General features: G+C 33.6%; 1 non-coding gene across 1 annotated transcript; it reads right to left on the reverse strand.

The window, feature by feature from the left end:
* Positions 1 to 22,451: 22,451 nt before the first annotated feature.
* Positions 22,452 to 22,547, reverse strand: LOC120165539. Its single transcript, XR_005519826.1, has one exon. It is a non-coding gene; the product is annotated as a small nucleolar RNA R41 (small nucleolar RNA).
* Between the last annotated feature and the right edge of the window lie 2,108 nt (positions 22,548 to 24,655).

A 24,655-nucleotide genomic window follows, 5' to 3' on the forward strand; every position in this document is an offset into this window, starting at 1 on the left:
CCAATTGGTGATGTTCAATTGATTGATTTCTTGACTTGAATATTTCTTGCGGTCTCTACCTTGCTTTTCTTGAATGTGAAACTTGACAAAGAATGATAAAAGGTGTTTTTGACTAATTTGATTAATCATACTTGAGGACAAGCATGAGATAAGTGAGGAGGAATTTGATGAGTATTCAAAATCGTTAATCTTTGCTCGTAATTTCTTCAGTTTTGTGTAATTATTACTGCTAAATTGGTTGTGTTATGTTTGTTTTCGTGCAGGTCCTTACTTTCCAGAATTAGTGACAAAACGGGCGTATTATGCATTTTTTTATTATTTAGTCACGACTAGAGACATGGGCATGACTCTGGGCATGACGCGGTCTGACGTGGTAGTTTCTAGAAGGTCTAGTCAACGACGGTTTCTAGAAGACTTCCTCCGCACGCCTTCTGGAAGATTGACGAGAAGAGTTGCATTAGGAGACTTGTTTAAGTTTGAAATTAAATTTGAAAAAAAACTATTATCTTAGGATTATTTTATTTATTTTCTTTGTTTATCCCTTAGGCTTTGAGAGACTATAAATACGTACTTGGGGTAAGCCTAAACTCATCATTCAAATTATATTCTTCTTTTCTCTTTAGTTTTCATAAAAGTTTTCTCTTTTTACTTTTCAAGTTCTTTTCATTTTTCTTTTATTTTTCAAGCTTTGTTTTCAAAATGCTAAGTATGACTTTTGTCATGCTTAGCTAAACTTTTCATAAGCCGAGAGTTGTCGCGATGACTCAATTTCATCGGCAGAATTGAAACAGACCCTTAATATCTTCGGAATATCTCTCTCAATCTCTGCGCTTATTTTTCAAAATCAAAACAATTTTCAAAATTAAAGATTGACTTTGGTCAAGAGGTTGTTGTGATTAAATGTGTGGAAGGAAGATTCGGCTTATAGAAAGCAATTTGACTTCCTGGGAACACACTTGGCGAGATAGCTTCGCCAAGAGGGAATTGAGATCGAAATTGACGGTTATCAAAGCAACAATCCGAGTCGGACGCCATGAACTTAAATGGTAATTAATCTACGACAATTGATGTTGTTAGAATCAATTACCGAAGTCGGAATCAAAGATTGCCTTGGGTATTCGGTATACAAGATAGAGTCACGGGGATAGCCCTTGTAGACAAAGTAACCGACGTGAATCCCAGAGAGAAAATCTTATTCGATGATCATAATGAAATTGAGTCAAAGCAAGGCTTGAGGCTATTTTTACAGTATTTATTCACAATCTCTACTCTCTTATTTTTATTTAAATTACTTTTATTTATTTAATCGCTTTTATCACTTAAATATATTTATACCAAAACCCCCTTTTATTACTTTCACGCCTGGTTTAAAACAATCAAACATAAATTTGCTATTTTCTAAGTCCCTGAGGATTCGACCCTTATTTCTCTACATTATGCATTTCCTTATTGATTAATTGAGAAAAAGGAATTATTTTGACATCGAAAATGACAGTTGTCAGTTACTAATAATCCCACCGCTCATAGAGAATTGAGAAAACTGTGAAAACATTGGCATCGATGTCTGTGATCCAGATGGAGATTGAGGTGTCTGTGGAGAAGCACCACCAGCCAAATGAGATGCATATGAACCATATGTTAGATCGTTAAACATAGTCGTATATGCACCTCCATATGGTGTCATAAAACCCTACGGGCTAGGCATGTAATCTGGCGGGCTAGGAATATAACCCTGCGGATATAGCATATGAACTGGTAGGCTTGGCATATACCCTTGCGGATATGGCATCTGAACTGGAGGGCTGGGCATGTACCCCTGTGGCATCATCATCGGTGGATATGGATGTTGTGGTGGGACTGATGCTGAACCGGTAGCGCCTTCTCTCCGTCCACGAGTCAAGGGATGATGATATTGAGACGGTGGACGTCTATCTCGGCGCCTATGAATGATAACCCCTCGTGCTTCCGCCGAGAGTAGAAACGGCTTACCGTTTTCATTAAACCACTCCATATAGTTATCCGTAACCATATGACCAGTTTCAGTGTAAAATTGTTGAGGGGGCAACTGTGCATACCGGTTCTCCCAAATCACAATCCAATCTCTATGTATCACCACCCAGTTGACCTCATTCTTTCCTCGTCTGTCTATGTTATGCATGTTGTCTAAATTCCTAGGTGCTCCAGGAATATTGCGTACAACAAAACTGACGGAGTACATGATCAACCGGATGCCACTCAACAATAGCATAACATATAAGAGGTACAACTGACATCCAAATTTCTAATGACCCACTCAGGTGGGGTGGGATGCAAGCCTTTACTTTATCGCTCGCATAAGGTATCCACTGAAACTGAAATATAAATATACAATTCAAATAAATATAATATTCTAATTATATCTAGCATTTTAAATTAAAATATTCATATTTTAACATATTTAAAAACATACTTCAGACCCAGCTTTTGTATAAATAAGTAATGGATTTCCTCTAGTTTAGTATGGATATCTCTATGATTTTTCCTTTTCATCGACCACCTATGAAATATATTATAAACTAAATATCACCCTATTTAATTAAAAATATTTAAATCAAAATTTAGTTCAGAAATTACCTCAATAATAAGGGGAATATGTATGGCTCATTAACAATCGGGCATAAGAAAGGCATGCAGAACCACGCCCATGATTGGAGAAGAAGAAGACATCCACCGATAGCATTTTTTTTATAATTTGTTGCACGACACATTTCTCTAAAGAGAAATGCCAAAACTACAGTGCCCCAACTATATCTTCCAGCTTCATCAAAATTAATTAGATGACGCAACCACATACAATGCACCTGGTTGCAAGATTTGTTGGGCATCAATATTCCTCCAATGATTCGTAGAATATAAGCCCGAGCACATGCCTTTGCTTCATCCTCAAAAGCATTTTCATTCAAAACTTCAAAATTAGCTTTCAGCCATGATAAAGCTATTCTACCTCCATTAAACTCTGGCGGAGTAGCTCCAAGATACTCAATGCACATTGACTTCCAATCACCATCGGCCATACCACACATAATATTTCCGTCGATAGGAAGCCCCAGATGCATGAAGACATCCTCCAATGTAATTATAGACTCTCCACATGGAAGATGAAATGTGTGTGTCTCAGGCCTCTACCTCTCAATCAATGCAAAAATTAGGACAAGTTCGAGTTTGCAACCACCAATAATATGTGCAATATACCCGAACTCGGTAGAAGATAGATATGGAAAAATACGTGTTGGTGTCGGTGTACGTGGATTTTTAATAAATGTCTCTAAAATATGATCATTTTCCTAATTAATAAGCATTAAAAAATTTAAAATTAATATAAATTTATGATAAATTAAAATTAAAAATAATAATAAATATTAACATAAATTAAAAAAATTATTACCACATCACTAAAATGTCTGGAGATATGGTTTGTATCTAATCGCAGCAGTATTTCGCTTTCCATTATAACTATAGACAAAAAAATATAATTAGCACAAATAATAATTAATTAATAAATTTAAATAAATAATAATTATATAAATATTATTTTAATAAAAAATAATATTTATATAAATATAATAATAAAAAATATAACAACTATTTAAAAAAATACTAACTTAAACAAAAATTTCTTACCACTAATAAGAAATTTAAAACTCAAATGAAATAAGAATTTGAGTTATATAAGAGATGAAGAAATGTTTTGGTGTGAAGAATGAGAAGAGTTGAAGGGGTTTATATAGAGGAGGAGGGTGGTAGGTGAGGAAAAAACGGGTGTGCATTAATGATATTTAATGGAAGGCGCGTCCTCAGGAATGCGCCTTATCCCGTGGCATCCGACTCATTAAAACTACATGAAAACGCATCTCTAGGGATACGCCTTACCCGCGTGACATCCAAGTCAGCTAAAACTCAGATAAAACGCTTTACCAGAATGCGTCTTTGTGCCAATTCAATCGAAAGGGTGTTACTTTAAAAAATATTGATTAAACGATGTTAAATGAAATATATTAGGTTTAAAAGATGCCAGTTAAGTCAAATCGTTTGGTACCGTTGAGTCGCGCATCAGCAATAGTAAAGCTGACACTATTATCACTTCACTAGGCTTCCGTCACTCTCACAGTGTTGAGGGCCTGAGGCAACAGAGTTCTCATGAGGTATCTGGATTTGTCGATATGATTCAGTTAAAGTCACTGTTATGAAGCGTTAGCCTCTTTGGCAATATCTCAATCATCTCGCTTTTTATATTCATTCCCCTTGGGTTATTCTTTGCGACTTCAATGCATCCCTTACGACTTCAAACCGAAAGGGATGTGTTGTATCTACGAAGCTTAATAAGGATTTTTAGGAGCTCCTTTTAATTATGATCTGCGTGATATGAGGTTTTAAGACCCTGATTTCACATGGTCTGGGGCATGGCCCATGCTTGACTTGATTGAGTCCTTTGGAACACCTACCGGGATGAATCTTTCCTAGACTCATCAGTTTTCCATTTATTATGAATATGTTTAGATCATATGCCCATTATTTTACAAATGGAATAGGATAAACACTGCAACTCTTATCCACAATTTAGATATTTTTTAGGTTTACTATATCATGAAGACTTTTCTCACATGGTCGCCGACAATTGGAGCAATACCTCTTCTTTATCAGAATTCATTCATTCATTCATAATGGCAACAAAGGTCTGGAACAATTTTTTTCTGTGGTTATGTGGGCACAAAAAAATGAACTGTGATGGCTCACTTGCGGGGCGTTCAAAAATCCCTTTCTCGACGCTATTCGTCTTTCTCATCTTCCCTTGAATCCGAGCTCTTCCTTGAATTGAAACGCCTTCTTGATGAAGAACTTTTATTGCATCAAAAATGGTTCTATGATTGGATTGTCTCTGATTGGATGATGATGCTTGGTGTCATAATGTCAATACTCTAGAAGAGGCATTTGTCCGATTTTTCGAGGGCATTTTCTCTCTTGATGCTACGCCTAATGGCACGTTTACCGCTTCTAATCGGTTTTCTCCTATTCCAGCGTTCTTACTTGCTACATCGGATGATATCCCATCCGATAAAGAAATTTATAATGCCTTAGTTGACATGGCCTCCCTCAAGGCCCTGGGACATGATGAAGTACATGTTGAATTCTTTCAAAGGCAATGGTCCATTGTGAGGGAATCTGTCTGTCGCATAATCCGTGGTGTTTTCGTCGGTGGTAACTTGGATCCTGATCTCAACAAAATTGTTCTTGTTCTCATCCCCAAAGTTGAGAATCTATAATCTTTTTCAGAATTTCGACCTATAAGTTTATGCATTGTTGTTTATAAGCTTCTAACAAAGGTTATTGTTCGAAGACTGAAGGATATCATGTCCTTGCTTATAAAATCGACCCAAACAAGATTCATCACTGCGAGGTTTATCATAGAAAATATTACCACAAACCAAGAAATAATTCACTCAGTGAGATAATTCAAGAGTAAACTCGGTTGGATAGCAATAAAAGTCTGAAAAAGCCTTTGATAGGCTGAGATGAGATTTTATTCATGAATCTCTCTGTTACGCTGGCTATCTGCTTGGAATAACTTGGGTAATCATGCATTGTATCTCTTCTTCCTCCATGGTAGTTCAACGGTGTGGATCTTACTCTCACTCCTTCATTCCTGAACGTGGTATCCGCCAAAGCGATCCCCTATTACCGTACCTATTTGTCCTTATAATAGAGAGACGTGGCCAATATATTGATCATGTTGTGGAGGCTAGTGTGTGGACCCCCTTTCGTATGACCCATCACGGTACTGACATTTCTCATATCTTCTTCCCTGACAGCCTCATTCTCTATGGTCGAGCCTCCAATGCCCAAGCTGATGTTATTGATCATGTTCTCTCTGTCACAAGGTAAGCACAAAAGAAAACTCCCATATTCTTTTCGCCTAATATCCCCTCTGATCTAGGTGACCCCATTTGTATGAACCTTTGATTCTAAGCAGTGGATTCCCTTGGGAAATATCATGGTGTTTCATTTATCCATAATCATTCTCAATTCTTTGATTATGATTTTAACCGTGAAAAGATGATAAGCAAGTTCAGTTACTGGTCCACTCAATCTTTATCACTTGCTGGAATGGTTACCCTTGCCAAATCAGTGTTGGCTACAATTCTGTTATATTTCATGCAAACTTGTTTGCTCCTTAAATAGGTTTGCCATGATATTCTTATTCGTCGTTTTATACGGGGTTCTACAGTAACTTCTAAAAATCCCCCCTTGGTTAATTGTGAATCAATTGATCAACCCCTAGATCGAGGTGGGCTTGGTTTTCATACCTATGAACAAAATGTGGCTTTCTTGATGAAGATTGGTCATGCTCTTATTACGGAACGTTATGCTCTATGGATGGCCCTTCTTCGAGAAAAGTATAAGGTCATGGAATTATGCCCCCGCCCTATTGCTCGTGTTAAATGTTCATCCTTGTGGCGTGCACTCTCCAATATATGGGATGACTTTTGTCAAAATGTTGCATGGTATATCGGTAATAGGCTTGGCATTCGCGATAAGGATGACATTTAGGTCCATAGTCTTGGCCTTCTTCGACATTATGCTCTCCACTATCAGCTTCTTGATAACCAGGTTAGATTCACTGATTTAATTACCTGTGATGATCATTGGAATGAAGACGCATTTTCAGTTTTTTTCAAATCTGAAGCTATTCCATATATTTTAAGCATTAAACCACCAGATGCAAGATGTGCTGACTCGTGTCTATGGCATTGGGGTTTCTCTCCATACTTTTAGCATTGACTCGACATATTTTACCATCGTGGCCTCCTTCTAGAATGAGAAAAATCTTTTTGGAAATCTGTTTTGGCACATAGATGTGTCATAACGTATTCAGCTATTCCTCTAGGCCACCTTTTGAAATAAACTCATGAGTCAAGACTAATCTTGAGCGCTCTAAATGCTCCTTTACAAATGATCTCACTTGCCCTAATTCTGCTGCCCTACTCGAAACCACGCTCTATACATTATGTAATTGTCTCGTCGCCAGGTTTCTATAGATGCGACTAATCCCCACATTTGTAGCTTTAGATTTATTATTGTTGCGGAAGACGGCTATCGGATAGAGTAAAATCACAACTGATAATTTGAGAAAATAAAAATGAAGATAAAAGAGACACAAAATTTATGTGAAAACCCCCTAAATAATATAGGGTAAAAACCACGGGCAACGGTAGAAGAATTTCACTATGAGAAAATAGAAATTACAACTTCTCTCGATCTACTAAAGAGAAAACAATGATAATTCTCTCTTGATAAAAAATGAGAAAACAACTCTCAAGAAACTCTCTAAATTCTCTAGTATTGGAAGAAAGCTAGAATGATTTGGGATGATTTTGAAGCTAAATGAGCTAGGGTATTTATAGTTGAAGCTTAAGGACTAATCTTATAAATACCCTAAAGTTTAGTGACTAAAGTTTGTAATTTGCCCATTTAATTTTCAAACATTGTTGCACCTAATTTTGACATTGTATATTTAGGTGCCTAACTTGAACCAATTTTCTGCCGCCCAAGCTTTGACATTTCAACAATCTCCCACTTGAAGATTTGATTGAAATAATCATATCTTCACACCATTCTTTCTACCTTGTACCTTCATGTTGCTTACGTTTCTGTCAGACCACAAGAGGATCGACACCAGGTAAATTTATCAGCATTGATTGCATTTGTCATGAAATCTGCTATGTTGTCTTTGGTATGGATCTTCTGCATATCCACCGTCCATTCTTCCACCTTTTCACGAATGAAATGGTACTGAACTCGTATGTGTTTTGTCCTTGAATGAAATGATGGATTCCTTGCTAGATGCAAGGTGCTTTGACTATCACAAAACAGAGAGACATACTCTTGATTGTGCCCAAGCTCCTCCAATAACATCTTCAACCAAATTGCTTCTTTACTGGCTTGTGTAGCTGCTACATATTCTGCCTCTGTTGTGGATGTAGCCACAACTGACTGCAATTTTGAAACCCAGCTTACAACTCCACCAGCAACTTTGAACACATATCCTGTAGTAGATTTGCTTTTATCCAAATTCCTTGCATAGTCAGAATCGACATACTCATTTATAAGTAAGTTTGATCCTCCGTAACATAATGCAACATTTGAGGTCCCTTTGATGTATCTCAGGATCCTCTTTACTATATTCCAATGTTCTTTTCCAGGATTCGCCATGTACCGACTAACCACTCCCACTGCTTGTGCAATGTCTGGTCTTGTGCATATCATAGCAAACATTAAAATTCCCACTGTCGATGCATACGGTACTCGAGACATCTTCATCCTCTATTTTTCACTGCTAGGACTCATACTGAAGGATAATTTGAAGTTAATAGGAAGAGGGGTAGAAATTGGCTTACAATCTTGCATGTTGAATCGTGACAATATCTTCTTTAAGCAATTCTTTTGTGAAAGCCAAATCTTCCTATTACTTCTGTCTCGGTGAATTTGCATCCATATAATCTTGTTTGCTGATCCCAAGTCCTTCATTTCAAATTCCCTAGCCAGTTGTGCCTTCAATTCTTCAATATGATTTTTGTTGGGTCCTGCAACCTACATGTCATCCACATACAACAACAAAATAACAAAATCGTTATCACCAGACCTCTTGAAATAAGCACAAGGGTCTGCATTAAGTCTGTTGTATCCAATGCATATAATGAATGAATCAAATCTCTTATACCAACACATCGGTGCCTGCTTTAGACCGTACAGAGATTTGTTCAACCTGCAAACCAAGTTCTTCTTTTCGTATTCTTCAAAACCTTCAGGCTGGAGCATGTAAATCTCTTCTTCAAGATTTCCATGAAGAAAAGCTATTTTAACATCTAGCTGCTCTAGATGTAAGTTCAATGTAGCACACATTGCCAAGACTACTCGAACTATTGTTAGTCGAACCACAGGAGAAAAGATTTCATTGAAATCAATACCTTCTTTTTGAGCATATCCTTTGACAACCAGTCTTGCACGATACCTCTCCACTTGATCGTCACCATTTCGCTTGATTTTGAAGACCCATTTGTTACCAATTGGCTTCCTTCCTTGTGGTAGTGGCACAAGGTCCCATGTATTATTTTTATGAAGGGCTTCAATTTCTTCTTGCATCGCCATCATCCACAATGAAACATCTGAGCTGCTCATTATTTCCTGAAATGTTGATGGCTCACCGTCCTCTGTTAAAAGGCAGTATGCAATATTACCTTCTATAACATAATCTGAGTGCCAATTAGGACGTCTTCTCACACGATCTGATTGACGAGTTGTTGGAGCTTCAGAACTCTCTGGTTCTTGTTCATCATGTGCTGGTTCTGCTTCATAAGAATCTCCTTGTTCATCCTCCTTTTCCACATGTATCTGTGTAGTCTCTGACTTTTCTGCGCTATCATCGTCTTCTTTTCTTTATAGTTTATCCTCTACAAAGATAACATCCCTGCTGATGATTACTTTGCGGGCAGTGGGATCTCACAAGCGATACCCCTGTACTCCATCAGCATACCCCAAGAATTTGCATTTCCTGGATTTTGGATCCAACTTTGAAATTTCTTGGGAGTTGTACATCACGTACACAACACTTCCAAATACATGGAGGTTTGAATAATCAGTTGGTTTACCAGTCCACATCTTCATTAGTGTCTTCAGCTCTATTGCAGTTGATGGAGCTCGATTCACCAAATAACAGGCGGTATTGACTGCTTCTGCCCAGGATGATTTTTCTAGGCCTGCATCCCTCAACATTGCTCTTGTTCTTTCTAACAAGGTTCTGTTCATCCGCTCTGCCACTCCATTTTGTTGAGGAGTGTTTGCCACTGTGAACTGTCTTTTGATACATTCTTTCCTGCAAAAGTCATCAAATTCTTCGCTTGTGTATTATACTCCATTATCTGTTCTGAAACACTTGATCTTATTTTCAGAATCAAGTTTCACCCGCGCTTTGAAGTTTTTGAAAGTTGCAAACACATCTGACTTCTTCTTAATAGGGTACACCCAACATCTCCTGGAGTAGTCATCAATAAATGAGACAAAGTATTTTGCTCCGCCTAGGGATGTAACTGGTGCTTGCCATACGTCAGAGTGAACCAGTTTTAGAACACTTTTGCCTCTAGAATTTGATGTGTTGAATTTCAACCGGTGCTGCTTACTTGTTATGTAATGCTCACACAAAGTAAGTGATACCTTTGTTAAGCCTGGAAGTAGCTTTTGCTCCGCAAGGACTTTTATTCCTTGTTCTGACATGTGTCCAAGTTTATGATGCCATAGCATTGCAGAATCTGAACTACATGAGGCAACAGAGGCTTCTGCTTCTAGCAAAGTCTTTTCCTTCAGCATGTACAAGTTTGCTACTATCTTTTCGCCTTTCAGTACCACAAGCGCTCCATGGAACACCTTCATGATTCCTTTCCGTGTTTCAATCTTGCTTGCATTATTATCCAACAATCTATAGGATAATAAATTTTTCTTTAGGCCTTTCACGTGTCGCACATCTCGAACAACTTTAATTGTTCCATCATACATCTTCAATTTGATGGTTCCCATGCCAACGATCTCCAAGGCATGATCATTGCAACTATAGACAGATCTTCTTGAGACAGGTTCATAATGATGGAACCATTCTCTTCTTGAGGGCATGTGATATGTTACTCCCGAATCAATGAGCCATATATCTGCATATCTCTTTCTACCCTCCACGGTGGTTGACGCTTCACAACATATAGCATCTCCATCATCTGAAGTGTTTGCGGTATTGCCTTTTGGATTGGAGTTTTTATTCAAACTCCAACAATCCTTCTTCAAGTGACCCTTCTTTCCACAGTTGTAGCACTTTAAATTCTTCTTGCTTCTCGACTTTGATCTACCATGTTTGTGACTGCTGCTTTGGCCACGTTCTATTGATCTCATTCTCATCATTGTCAACGCTTCTGCTTTCTGCAGATTTACTTGTATGTCTTCCTTGTTCTTGCGCCTATTTTCTTCTTGTAGAACAGCAGCTGCAACGTTATCGAAGACTAGACTGGTGACATTACTGTTTGTCAAGTTGATGATGAGTTGATCATACGAATTAGGTAGACTTTGAAGTAGAAGTTCAACACGTTATTGTTCTCCTATTTTACAGCTTAAGGATGTAAGCTGAGAAAATAAAGTGTTCAGTGTAATTAAGTGCTCCGTTACTGAAGTAGATTCTGGCATACGGAGAGTGTACAATTTTCTCTTAAGGAAAATTTTATTGTGCAACGATGTGGCCTCGTACAATTTAGTGAGATGATCCCATATCTCCTTAGCTTTCTTCTTCTCCTCGATGCTTGACAATACTTCATCCGCTAATGCTAGATGAAAGTTTTTCATAGCATTCCCGTCCATCTCGTTCCATTTGTTGTCATCTATGAAATCCACGTGTCTTTCACTGATAGATGCTAGACAACCGTCTTTCCTCAGGATGACCTTCATTTTTAATTTCCACAATGAGAAATTTCTCCCATTGAAATTTTCAATATAAAATTTCGTTGTCATAGCTTCTATTACGGATAACTCCCACTATTTCACTATCGTGAATAGTTCTCTGGAACCTTCAAAGAATGGGTAATACCTTCTTACTTTCTTATGTTGAAGGATCCACCTTTTGGTGACAACCACAAAGACAATAAACAGATATTACACACTCAAATCTGGCTCTGATACCAATTATTGCGGAAGACGGCTATCGAATAGAGCAAAATCACAACTGATAATTTGAGAAAATAAAAATGAAGATAAAAGAGCTAAAAAATTTACGTGGAAAACCCCTAAATAATATAGGGTAAAAACCACGGGAAATGGTAGAAGAATTTCACTATGAGAAAATAGGAATTATAACTTCTGTCGATCTACCAAGGAGAAACAATGATAATTCTCTCTTGATAAAAAAGGAGAAAACAACTCTCAAGAAACTCTCTAAATTCTCTAGTATTGGAAGAAAGCTAGAATGATTTGGGATGATTTTGAAGCTAAATGAGCTAGGGTATTTATAGTTGAAGCTTAAGGACTAATCTTATAAATACCATAAAGTTTAGTGACTAAAATTTGTAATTTACCCATTTAAATTTCAAACATTGTTGCACCTAATTTTGACATTGTATATTAGGTGCTTAACTTGAACCAATTTTTTGCCGCCCAAGCTTTGACATTTCAACACTTATCCCTTAATCTCACGAGTTGGCTGGGAAAGAATATAAACAACCATCTACTCTTGGATTCGCATGGTGTTCCCTGGAATATTTTGTTATCTTCTCTTGCTTGGGAGCAACGGCCTCGTCTTTAATAACGTTGTTCGCTCACTTGAATATGTCCTTCCTCGTAGCGTCACCTGGGCTCGTAATTTCTATTGTTCGCAGATCACCGTGCCTCACACGTAGCTTGTTGTCATGTCACTCGTCTAATGGTAAAAACCCACCCCTTGGGTGATCTTGTTTATACACTGATGTTGTTGTCTCCCTTTCATGTTCTGGCTCTAAACACGGTGCAATCTGCGACCAGGATGGTTGCTGGATGATCGGCTTTCACATGGCAGTTGACATAACCAATGCCTTACAAGCAGAACTCTAAGGTCTTTACATCGGACTTCACACTGCTTGGTCTCTTGGCTTTAAGAAGATGCAGACACAATCTGATTGCTTAGCAGCAATAAAGCTCCTCGTTGATGATGATTCATCCTTGTGTCTATTCTCCCTTGTTCATGCTATACACCAGTTACAACAACGAGCGTGGATGACAGTCGTTACTTGCATACCCCGAAAAAGCAATATGCTTGCTGATATCATTGTCAAATACCACCAATGAACTCATACCAGATCAAGATGCTTCCCTCGCCTCCTTAGTCTCTTCAGCACATTCTCGATCGTGATGTTTTAGGACCACCCTACTATAAGTATGTTATTACCTAATCATGCGGATTAGACATATTCATTAAAAAAATATGACAACAATAAAAATAGTAAAATAGTAAATTTGAGCATCAGCATTTACACCTGTTTTAATTTAACGCTAATTCTAAAAAAATTGACCTTTATTATATAAATATTATACAAATTTTATCCTTAATCATTATTATCATTATTTCTTCTATTGATCTTTCATCATCCGATCTTCACACCAAAAAAAAAAGAAATCGTTTTTTCTCATTTTATTTTATTATTCTCCCCAAAAGATTCTTTTTCCCTCTGAATATAAATTATTATTTTTATTATCTTATGACAACATAAAAGTTCATAAACAAGCTCTCATTCATTGTTTCTTTTTACTTCTGAAAGTTTGAGAAAGAAAAGACAACTGTTAAAATAATTTTCTCACACGTAATTTTATCATCAATTATTTTGTATAAATAAATTAATTATCAAAAAACTTTTGAATATCCAAAAAAAATTAATAAGAAGGAAAATTTGTTACAACCAATTTTGGGTTATCCTGTTTTTCTTCCTTGTTATATTCTTCATATTATTCTATTTCAATTGTATTTTTTTCATAAAATATCTTCTTTTAAAATTAAATCGTTAAAAAATTTAGATTAAAAAAAAACATATAAAGCAAAATTATATCTCTCCAACGATTGATGGTAGAGATAAAAAGAGAAGAAATTTAAAAAATTTCGATTAGATTCTTTAAACGTTTGAGATTGTTTGAAGAACATAAGCTGTTAGATAGAAAGAAGAAGAGAGGAGCATTAATTCAATAATTCCAGTTGTCGAAGAAAATCATTGAATTAGGTAAAATTGATTAGATAATGTGATGGGAAAGAAATTGTCATGTAGTGTGTGAGAAATATTATTTGCAAATCTAGTATGATTGTTACAGTGTACGTCGTAAGGCATCTAGATAATATGGTGTCTTCAGGAAGACGTTCGGACGATATAATATCTTTTGCAAGACTGTATGCTATAAGCTTTTAGGCATGCATGCAACTAGAAGGAAGACGACGTGTCATTCGAACGTCTTTCCAAAGTCATTTTGTCATCTGGACATCCTTCAACGTACACTGTAACAATCATAATATTTGAGAAAATAATTCTCTCCACACAGTATACGGCAATTTTTTTATCACATTATCTAACTAATTTTGCCCATCGAATGGCAAGTAGATGACTCCAGTGGTAATTTAAAGCTTTAGGCTTTCAAAGAGGAGAAGAAAGCTTCGAATGGAGGATAAAAAATAGAAAATAGGTTAGTATGGATAAAATTTGTATAAATTTTAAATGTTTAAGATTAAATTTTTAAAATTATGATAAAGGTAAAATAATATCTAAATATTTAGATTTAAATTTATAATTGTATTTGTATAAAAATTGATAATCTATTTATAACTTATATGATTAATTTATAATTTTATAATTGAAGAAGTATCTATATAATTTACAGGTCTCATTGAAGTAGGAAATTAAGAGGATGAATTGGATTAAAAGTTTTATAATTAATACCACTGTCTCTTCTGTCCATGGTACATCATCACTCAAAAACTTGCTCTCAACTTTCAAGAGAATATATAATTTACAGGGTAAACTAAATATTTAGTCATCTAATTACCATTTTAGTTTCATTTTAATCACTCAACTATTTTTTTAAAACTAATACCTAACGTTACGTTTGAATCACACGCCGTTAAAAAATAAATAGAACCACTGACGTGGCAATTTTTTTATTTTCAATGTTTACGTGGTGTTATCTTATGATGGCACATCAACATCACTATTAATTTTTTAATGGCGGGTGACTAAAATAAAACCAAAACATAACTTTAGGTATGATTTTGAAAACAAGAATAGTAGAGTGACCAAAACATAATCAAAGTGATAGTTGGGTGACTAAATACAGAGTTTACCATAGTATATTATATAAGCCTATTTTTTAGTCCTATAAAACCAGATGCCCCTATGCCTTCAATTATGCACATTTCTCTTCCACAACCACTAGTAGGGATGGGCATGGGATCCAAACCCGATCGGGTTGTGTTTAAATTAAAATATTTGGGTTCGGGTCGGAGTTGGGTTTAAGGTTAAAAATATCATACTCGACCCGACCCGAGTACTTAATGTAACATTTTTTTATTTTTTATAAGTTATTAGTTTCCCTTTGTAAATTGTAATCTTATCTCATCGATCCTATTCCTGCATTCCTCCTGCTCAAGATTCTTACCCTAATTTCTTTTCTCACAAATTCTTACCCATTTCCTGCTCCTGTTTAAATTTGACAATTTTTAATTCAAGTACCTAGTAATCGGTTCTTTTTCTAGGGTTAATACTCAGTAAAAAAAAAAACATAAAAACCTTAATCTTTTTCACACTTTCATCTGTTCTTCTTCTAGAGTCAATACCTAGTAATCGACAGCAAGCCAACCAAAGCTTAAAAGTAGAAGTACTTCAATTTTTAGTAAGTACTTATTTTCATGATTTTTGGCTTTGTTGATTTTGTATATGTAAAATTATGCTATTTATAGAACATATAATCTTGCATTCTCACAAATTCTTACTCATTTCCTACTCCAGAATAAATTTGACAATTTTCAATTCATTCTCAAGTACCTAGTAATCGGTTCTTCTTCTAGAGTTAAAATCCAGTAATCGACAACAAGCCAACCAAAGCTTAAAAGTAGAAGAACTTCAATTTTTAGTAAGGTAAGTACTTCTTTTCATGATTTTTGGCTTTGATGATTTTGGATATGTAAAAATATGTTATTTATCGAACATATAAACTACTATAGAGTTCTGAGAACAATTCGTGCTTTTCTTTTGATTTAATACTATAATACTTGTTTAGTTTGCTAACTAAAAAGCACGAAGCCATCGATTAGTCTATTGTAACTTTTATTCTTAAACTAACTAATTAGTTCTACCAAACTAATCAAAGAGTAAAGATTATAAAACAATAAGTATTTATTTATTATATTTGAGCATTTTCGTTCCCATAGTATATGTGTTTTAAACATTACAATTCCAGAAAAATACTCTTGAGAGAGAAAGAGAGTTGTCTAAACAGTAGGCTAAAAAAAGAATTAATAAGTTCAATACTTAAACTCCCTTAAGAAGTTAAACTTCATGTGATTGTAAGTACCAAATTGCTTTTTAAATTGAGTGAAGTTTAGTTGATGTGTAACTGTAAGTATAACAAGTCAATGATTATTACCTTTTTCATTTAAAAAATTGAAGTTTAGGAGAAGTGACTAGTACAATTTTCATTTGTTTACTAAGATATTAATTAACATTTGCAATTTAGCATCACTTAAGTAGCTAAGTTATTATGATTATTAATTACCATATTTGATGTCTTTATCATTATTTGTATACATTAGTTACAACTTTTGATTTAAGTTTAGGAGATATGAATGATCATCACAATTTGCAAATGTTAATTAATATCTTAGCAAACAAAAGAAAACTATGATGGACATTTATTTCTCCTAAACTTAAATCAAAAGTTGCAACTAATGTATACAAATAATGATAAAAAAATTAAAAAAAATGGTAATTAATAGTCAGAGTAACTTAACTACTTAAGTTATGCTAAATTGCAAATGTTAATTAATATCTTAGTAAACAAATGGAAACTGTACTGGTCACTTCTCCTAAACTTCAATTTTTAAATGAAAAAGGTGATAATCATTGACTTGTTATACTTACAATTACAGAGCAACTAAACTTGACTCAATTTACAAAGCAATTCGATACTTACAATCACATGAAGTTTAACTTCTTAAGGGAGTTTAAGTGTTGAACTTATTAATTTTTTTAGCCTACTGTTTAGACAACTCTCTTTCTCTCTAAAGAGTATTTTTCTGGAATTATAATGTTTAAAACACATATACTTTGGGAACGAAAATGCACAAATAATATAATTAAGTATTATTTTATAATATTTACTATTTGATTAGTTTGGTATAAGCAATTAGTTAGTTTAAGAACAAAAGTTACAATAGACAAATCGATGGTTTCATGCTTTTAAACTTTAATTAGCAAACTAAACAAATGTTATAATATTAAATCAAAAGAAAAGCACGAAAATAAGATGAAAAATTATTCTTTGAACTCTATAGTTGTTTATATGTTCGATAAATAGCATATTTTTACATATACAAAATCAACAAAGCCAAAAATCATGAAAAGAAGTATTTACCTTACTAAAAATTGAAGTTCTTCTACTTTTAAGCTTTGGTTGGCTTGTTGTCGATTACTTGGTTTTGACTCTAGAAGAAGAATTGATTACTGGATACTTGAGAATAGATAGAAAATTATCAAATTTAATATGGAGCAGGAAATGAGTAAGAATTTGTGAGAAAATGAATTAGGGTAAGAATCTTGAGCAGGAATGCAGGATTATATGTTCGATAAATAGCATATTTTTACACATACAAAATCAATAAAGCCAAAAATCATGAAAAGAAGTACTTACCTTACTAAATATTGAAGTTTTTCTACTTTTAAGCTTTTGTTGGCTTGTTGTAGATTATTGGGTATTATTGATTATAGAAGAAGAACCGATAAAAGTGTGAAAAAGATTGAGTTTTTTTATGGTTTTTTTACTGGGTATTGACTCTAAAAGAAGAACCGATTACTAGGTACTTGAGAATGAATTGAAAATTGTCAAATTTAATCTGGAGCAAGAAATGGGTAAGAATTTGTGAGAAAATGAATTAGGGTAAGAATCTTGAGCAGGAGGAATGTAGGAATAAGATCAAAGAGATAAGATTACAATTTACAAAGGGAAACTAAAAACTTATAAAAAAATATTATATTAAGTACTCGGGTCGGGTTAGGTAGGATATTTTTAACCCTAAACCCGACTCCAACCCAAACCCAAATATTTTAATTTAAAACCCAACCCAACCTGAACCCGAATTTTAAAAAAACTCAACCCGATCGGGTTGGGTCAGAACTCGTCGGGTTCGGGTCCCATGCTCTTCCCTACCTGGGATGACATAGGTTGGGTTTGGTTGGTTTTTTGGGTCTACCCGACCCGACACGAGAACAATGACTCATCCACCTAAAATCCGACCCAACCCGCATGAAACAAGATTTCACCTGACCCGATATATAACTTAAAACCTGACTCGATCCGACTAGACACAATATAATTTTTCATTTAATAAAATATATTTAAAAAATGAAAATACAAGAAATCAAATAAATTATAATACAAAATCGAACTCTTTTATAAATAAAATGGAAAAAGTAAAGTAAAAGTGTAAAATTAATTAATAAAAACATAAATAAACAGATTATAATAAAAGCAACATGCAACATAAACAATATTAAATGAAAATTAAGCTTAAATAAGTTCAATTCAGAGGCTAAAGATGCAAAAGGATGAACTAGAATTCAATTAAGGAAACAATCCCTTAAAGAAAAACAACATGCAACATACATCTCCAGACTCCAACCTATAATTAAAATACATGTTCACAACTAAAATTATAAATTCATATTATACTTAAATAAGTTCAAAGTTCAAAGATAATTATAATAAAACGAGATATAAATACGGACGTCTGATGAAAAAAAATCATACATTATCATTGGCTTCACAAGCTCACATTCTTCAATCTTAGCTAACCACTCAAATCCTATAAAATAAAATTATAAATTAATATTTAAAAATAAGATTATAATAAAAGTATCAAATATGAAATTATTATTTACTGTTATCTCATCTTGTTTGATTTCATCATCTTCATAAAAGTTTCCTTCATTTGAGTTTGATTCTAAAACATCGTAAATGAAAATAAATTCTAATAAGAAATAATGACAAAACATATAAGTAAAATAATTAAAATTACAAGATAAATATGTGTGTACCTTCTTCGGCCCATAACTAATTTTGACAACATGTCAAAGATTCTACAGTTAATGGATGAAGTCTATTACATTTTACATTCACCAATCTCCCTCCGGTACTAAAAGTAGACTCCGAAGCAACAGTAGAAACTGGAATGACATAAATATCTCTTGCAATAACTTGCAATATAGGAAATTGTGACCCAATTGTCTTCCACCAAGTCAATATATCAAAGTTTGACGTCCTAGAAATAACATCCACTTCTAAATAACGTTCTAACTCAGAATATCCTGGGTTACCCAAATCAACTGGAACCCTATCCAAAGATGCACCGTTAAAAGGTTGAGGTTCATTATTTGAGGATATCATTATTTCTTCATACTCTGTGACTAAATCCCGACATAATTGCATAATTCTTTCAACTTCATCTTTAATAGTAACCCCATAAATATTTTCAAAGTAATACTCCAACAATGTTGTTTTGTACCTTGGGTATAAAAGTGTGTCAACACCCATGATACCATTCATATCGTTCCAATATTTTTCAAATTTCTCAACCATGCATTTTTTCATTCTTGAAATAATGATATTACTGTGTAATATACTCATTCAATACCACCCTAATCCTACAAATACTCGGAAAATAAAGATTTGTTGTCGTATATTTTGTACATGAAAAACCATCGGTGATCTAGTGGAATAACTTCAGCTTATTACAAATAACCAATGCAAAAACTCGATCATCATCAGTTGGAAAATACTTATACGAAGGATCACGATGTAACTACACACAACAAGCAAAAAATCCTTATAATATAAAGTTGTTTGGAGCATCAAAAAGTAGAATTCCATCATGTTCTAACATCATAACATAACCCTTTTATAGTTGAAATACGTGATTGTCGTACTGCCTCTTCCAGTATTTCCCACCTTTTTGGAGAAGCACTCCAAAAAAGAACACTATGACATATTCTTTCTATACCATCTTCAATCACATTTAATCCATCTTTAACAATCAAATGCAATATATGTGCACAACAATGCATGTGAAAAAAAGTTTCGTTAAGCAACAACGTATTACCTCCTATCCTATCAACCAACAACTTAATGACACCATCATTCACAATACAACTATCAACTGTAATAGATGTAAGTTTCCTATCAATATTCCAATCTAGGAAACATTTCATCAAACTAGAAGCAATGACATCTGTGGTATGTGGAGCTGGTACATATCCGAACCTAATTAAACAACAAATAAAATGAATTAGTTTTAAATATATCAAAACATAACTAAATATATAAATCTATTTAAACAAATACCTTATAATGCACTTTTGTAAACTATAAGAGTTATCAATGTAATGAGCGGTAACATCCATATATCCTTTGTTTTGGTGATCTCAAGTCTACATGTTAGTTGTTATAGCAATTCTTCCTTCATAAGCCACAAACTTTGATAATATATTTACCTTCTCTTCGTACAAGTCCAAAATATCACGTTTTATAGTCTTGTGAGAAGGCATTTCAAACATAGGTTGTAGACTAGAACAATACTTTTTAAAATGTGAATGATCCACTATCGATAAAGGATATCCATGCATGATTATCATCTTCAAAGCTCTTTCCGTGCCACATCTTGATTAAGTGAGAAATCTCCTATTGTCAATTTTACATCTGACTTCTTTTGATTAGCTACTAAGACTTGTTGCCGAATGTCTAATTGAACGCACTTTATGCACCTTTTCAAATGATCACACAAGTGACTTGTCCCATTTTTCGATTCACCATTGAATATTTTTTGGAAATGGTTGCATATTTCCTTCCAATCATTGTTGATCTTTTAAGCTTACTAAAAAATCAAGTTCTTCTACATTTAAGCTTTGGTTGGCTAGCTGTCGATTATTGGGTATTCACTCTAGAAGAAGAACCGATTACTGGGTATTTGAGAATGAATTGAAAATTGTCAAATTTAATATGAAGCAGGAAATGGGTGAGAATTTGTGAGAAAAGGAATTAGGGCAAGAATCTTGAGCAGGAATGCATGATTATATGTTCGATAAATAGCATATTTTTACATATACAAAATTAACAAGCCAAAAATCATGAAAAGAAGTACTTACCTTACTAAAAATTGAAGTTATTTTACTTTTAAGCTTTAGTTGGCTTGTTGTCGATTACTGGGTATTGACTCTAGAAGAAGAATCGATGAAAGTGTGAAAAAATTGAGGTTTTTTATGTTTTTTTTACTAGGTATTGACTCTAGAAGAAGAATCGATTACTGAGTACTTGAGAATGAATTGAAATTTTTCAAATTTAATTTGGAGCAGGAAATGTGTAAGAATTTATGAGAAAAGGAAATAGGGTAAGAATCTTGAGCAGGAGAAATGTAGGAATATGATCGATGAGATAAGATTACAATTTACAAAGGGAAACTAAAAACTTATAAAAAAGAATCACATTAAGTGTAACACCCTTAACCTATATATGTACCCGTATACGAGTCAAAAATGTCATATTAGTCATACGAAACATTTACTATTTAAATGTAAAAATTAAAATCGATTTAGATAACATTTAGGCAGTTATATACTGTAATGTATCGTAAATCAAAAGTATCAGAAAACTGCTTGATTTGAAAATCGTTTGTATAAAAAAATAATTATGATTTAAATAACTAATATTCTTAACTTAAACAAAAATATCTCAAATAGACTTGAATCAGAGCAGCTAGAAACTTTTTTTAATATACATGTCACTACCAAATAAATTAACAGACAAGTTGTCCTTACTTACTGACTCTGTTGCATAAATGATTCCTCAAAAATGATACTGACACGCTCTTTATTTTATCCTCTTAGATTGCACCTACGTGTGAAACACTCACACGCTAAGTTTTCACATAATGAGGCATTAGGGAAATTCTAATAAAACCAAATAGTAACATATTGTCTTATAAAATCACAGTATATAAAATTATTAAAAATAACAAAATTTTATTACATAAAATTTTTTAAGTTATTTCACACATAAAATATATTAAACTAACTTACGCATTTGGTAGACCACCAGTGTCATGGCTGGGGCGGTGCGAAATGGGCGACTACGCAGGGCCCCCAAAAAATAGGGGCAAAAAAAGTATATCTATAGTGGCGTTTTTCAAAAAAACACCACTATTATTGTGGCTTTTATTAAAAAACGCTGATATAGATCGATCTATTGCGGCGTTTGTCAAAACAATGCCACTATTGTTGCCCCAAAATAGAATATATCTAGAAAATAGAGGCTCCTTTATAAGAATTTGTACAGGGTCCCTGACAACCTAGCCACGGCCCTGTAGACCACTTATTATTTTTCAATTCATATAACTTGTATTTTCCATACTATAGTCTTATAAATTTGTACCTCTCTTGTATTTAATTCATAGCCCAATGTACTTTGACTGAGAATATCATGTACGTGCTACATTATGATTTATTTCAGAAAAAGGATATCATCATCTCAATGGCTTTGAATCAGATTTTGATTCATAATTTAATAAAAAAAACTCAGAAACTAAAGTTGCAGGGCCGAGGGAAGAACACAATAGAAGGAGGCTCAGAAGAATCGATTGATGCCTTTATAATCACGAGATGGCTATAAAAACCCTTCATGAAATAGGTAGGTTTCAACATCACAGCCTTCTGTAATTGAAAACGAATATATTACAAAATCAAAGCTTCAAAAATTCATCGCGCAAAAGAGAAGAAAAGAAAAGAAAGGAATTCATGGAATTGGCTTCTGCAGCATCGCGTAACTATAAATAGGAAAAAGAGATGACAATTATTAGGGTTTCGTTGTGAGAGAGGTGAGAAGGGTTTGGAGTTTTGGGTTGGGCTTCATTTGTTTTCACACTTCACATCAGGCCAACTTTATTTTATTCATCGTGTGTATTTTAATATAGAAAAAATATTAAATTTAATTTAAAAATATAAAATTCATTTTTATTTTTATTTTTTTATTAATTTAATATATATATATATATATGCATATAAAATAAAATATAATGCATTAATCTAATTTGAGGGTTCCAGTCTTAGTTTTTTTTCTGGGAAAGTCTCACGTGCGATAACCTAATATACAACTAAGGAAATGCATTACCGGAAATGTTATTATTTTTTTAACATTTCCGATAAAAAATTACCGGAAACATTATTATTTCTACCGTAAATGTTATTATTGGGGGTTTTACTGGGTTTGTTAATATATCTGGTAAAGCACTACCTAAAACATTATTTTTTTTCTACTGAAAATGTTAATATTGGACACTTTACCGGAAATGTTAGAAAACATTAATGTTTTAGGTAAAAAAAATAATGTTTTAGGTATTTTTTTACTGGAAATGTTAAAAAAAAATATTTCTTGTAGCGCATTTCCTTAGCCGTATATTAAGGCTGTACAAAACTTCCCTTTTATTTCTTTTTATTGTGCGGTCATTAGTTCCTTTTCATCATCTATGTGACCGACAAAGGCATTATCCTTAGAGATGGCAATGGGTCGGGGTTTTTTTTTTCAACATGAACCTATCCTAAAAATATATATTTTTCACCTGACCTAATCCAAAGAGTATATTTCCTCCACTCGAATCCGATCCGACGAAAATATTTAGAGTATAAATTCGATCTTACCCGATATAAAATAATGCCTAATTAAAAAACTATAGAGAAAATGATATTATAACAATTATCCATAAATTTATATAAAAAATTACACTATTACTGCCAGATCGAGTCGGGTCGAAGATTTTTCACCCTCCACCCGAACTCACCCATATATAAAATCTGACTTGACCCGAGCCCAATTTTTTTTTTAAAAAATATGACCATATGGAGTAGGATTGGGTCAAAATCTGTTAGTTTCGGGTTAAATTGTCATCTCTAACCATCCTTAGTGTTGGTCACCGACTGTTAATGTTCCTTGTTCTTCCTTTTTATTATTTCATATTTTTGTTTTTTCTTATTTTTTAATTTTTAATAGTTATGTCTTTATGTTATGTTTTCTTCTACCTTTTGACACGTTTTCTTCTACCATTTGACACGTTTTCAGTTATTTGACTGTTATTTTCGTTTATCCATTTTCTTAGAGTTGGATTTGACATCGCCATGACTAATCAAGATGACGTTTATTTGTTATCATAACGATCTCCCTGCTTTGGACACTCATATTAGATTTAGATACAAGATTTACATTTGTGGATAGTTTTCTCATGTCGCTCAATTCTGATTTGCTATTTATCGGTGATATTTCAATAACTTAATTCCCTTTTATAGTTTGTTTGTAAATGCAATCAGATATGTTTGTATTTACCTTATATTCGAGTTTATTTGGTTAGGTCTTTAACCTTTTTCTTGTATAGTCATTGTGTGATCTTAAGTGACTAGTTTCTTGTGTTAATTATTATAAGAAAATGTCATTATTATGTGTATAGTTTACAGTTATGGTTGTAAACATTTATTATAATTTGAATATTTTTCTATTTTTAATAAAATCGATAGCTTCTATCTTGTCACACACACATATAATAATCAATTATAAATTAATTTTTTGAGTTGTTTTAATGTTTAGGTGCTCTCATACTCCTAAGATAACTCATGCTTGAATGTTCTCACAACTATATATTTTTTTTCTGTCATTAACTATAAAAAGATGATAGGTGTTCGCGTGTTGTGAGTACTATAAAATATACGCAAATAATGTGCAAGTATACACAATCGCTCAAGTAATATAATGATGAGTGAGTATCGTCTCCACAGGG

The sequence above is a fragment of the Hibiscus syriacus genome, unplaced genomic scaffold (assembly GCF_006381635.1).
Source record: "Hibiscus syriacus cultivar Baekdansim isolate YM2019G1 unplaced genomic scaffold, ASM638163v2 tig00111582_pilon, whole genome shotgun sequence".
Classification (NCBI taxonomy): domain Eukaryota; kingdom Viridiplantae; phylum Streptophyta; class Magnoliopsida; order Malvales; family Malvaceae; genus Hibiscus; species Hibiscus syriacus.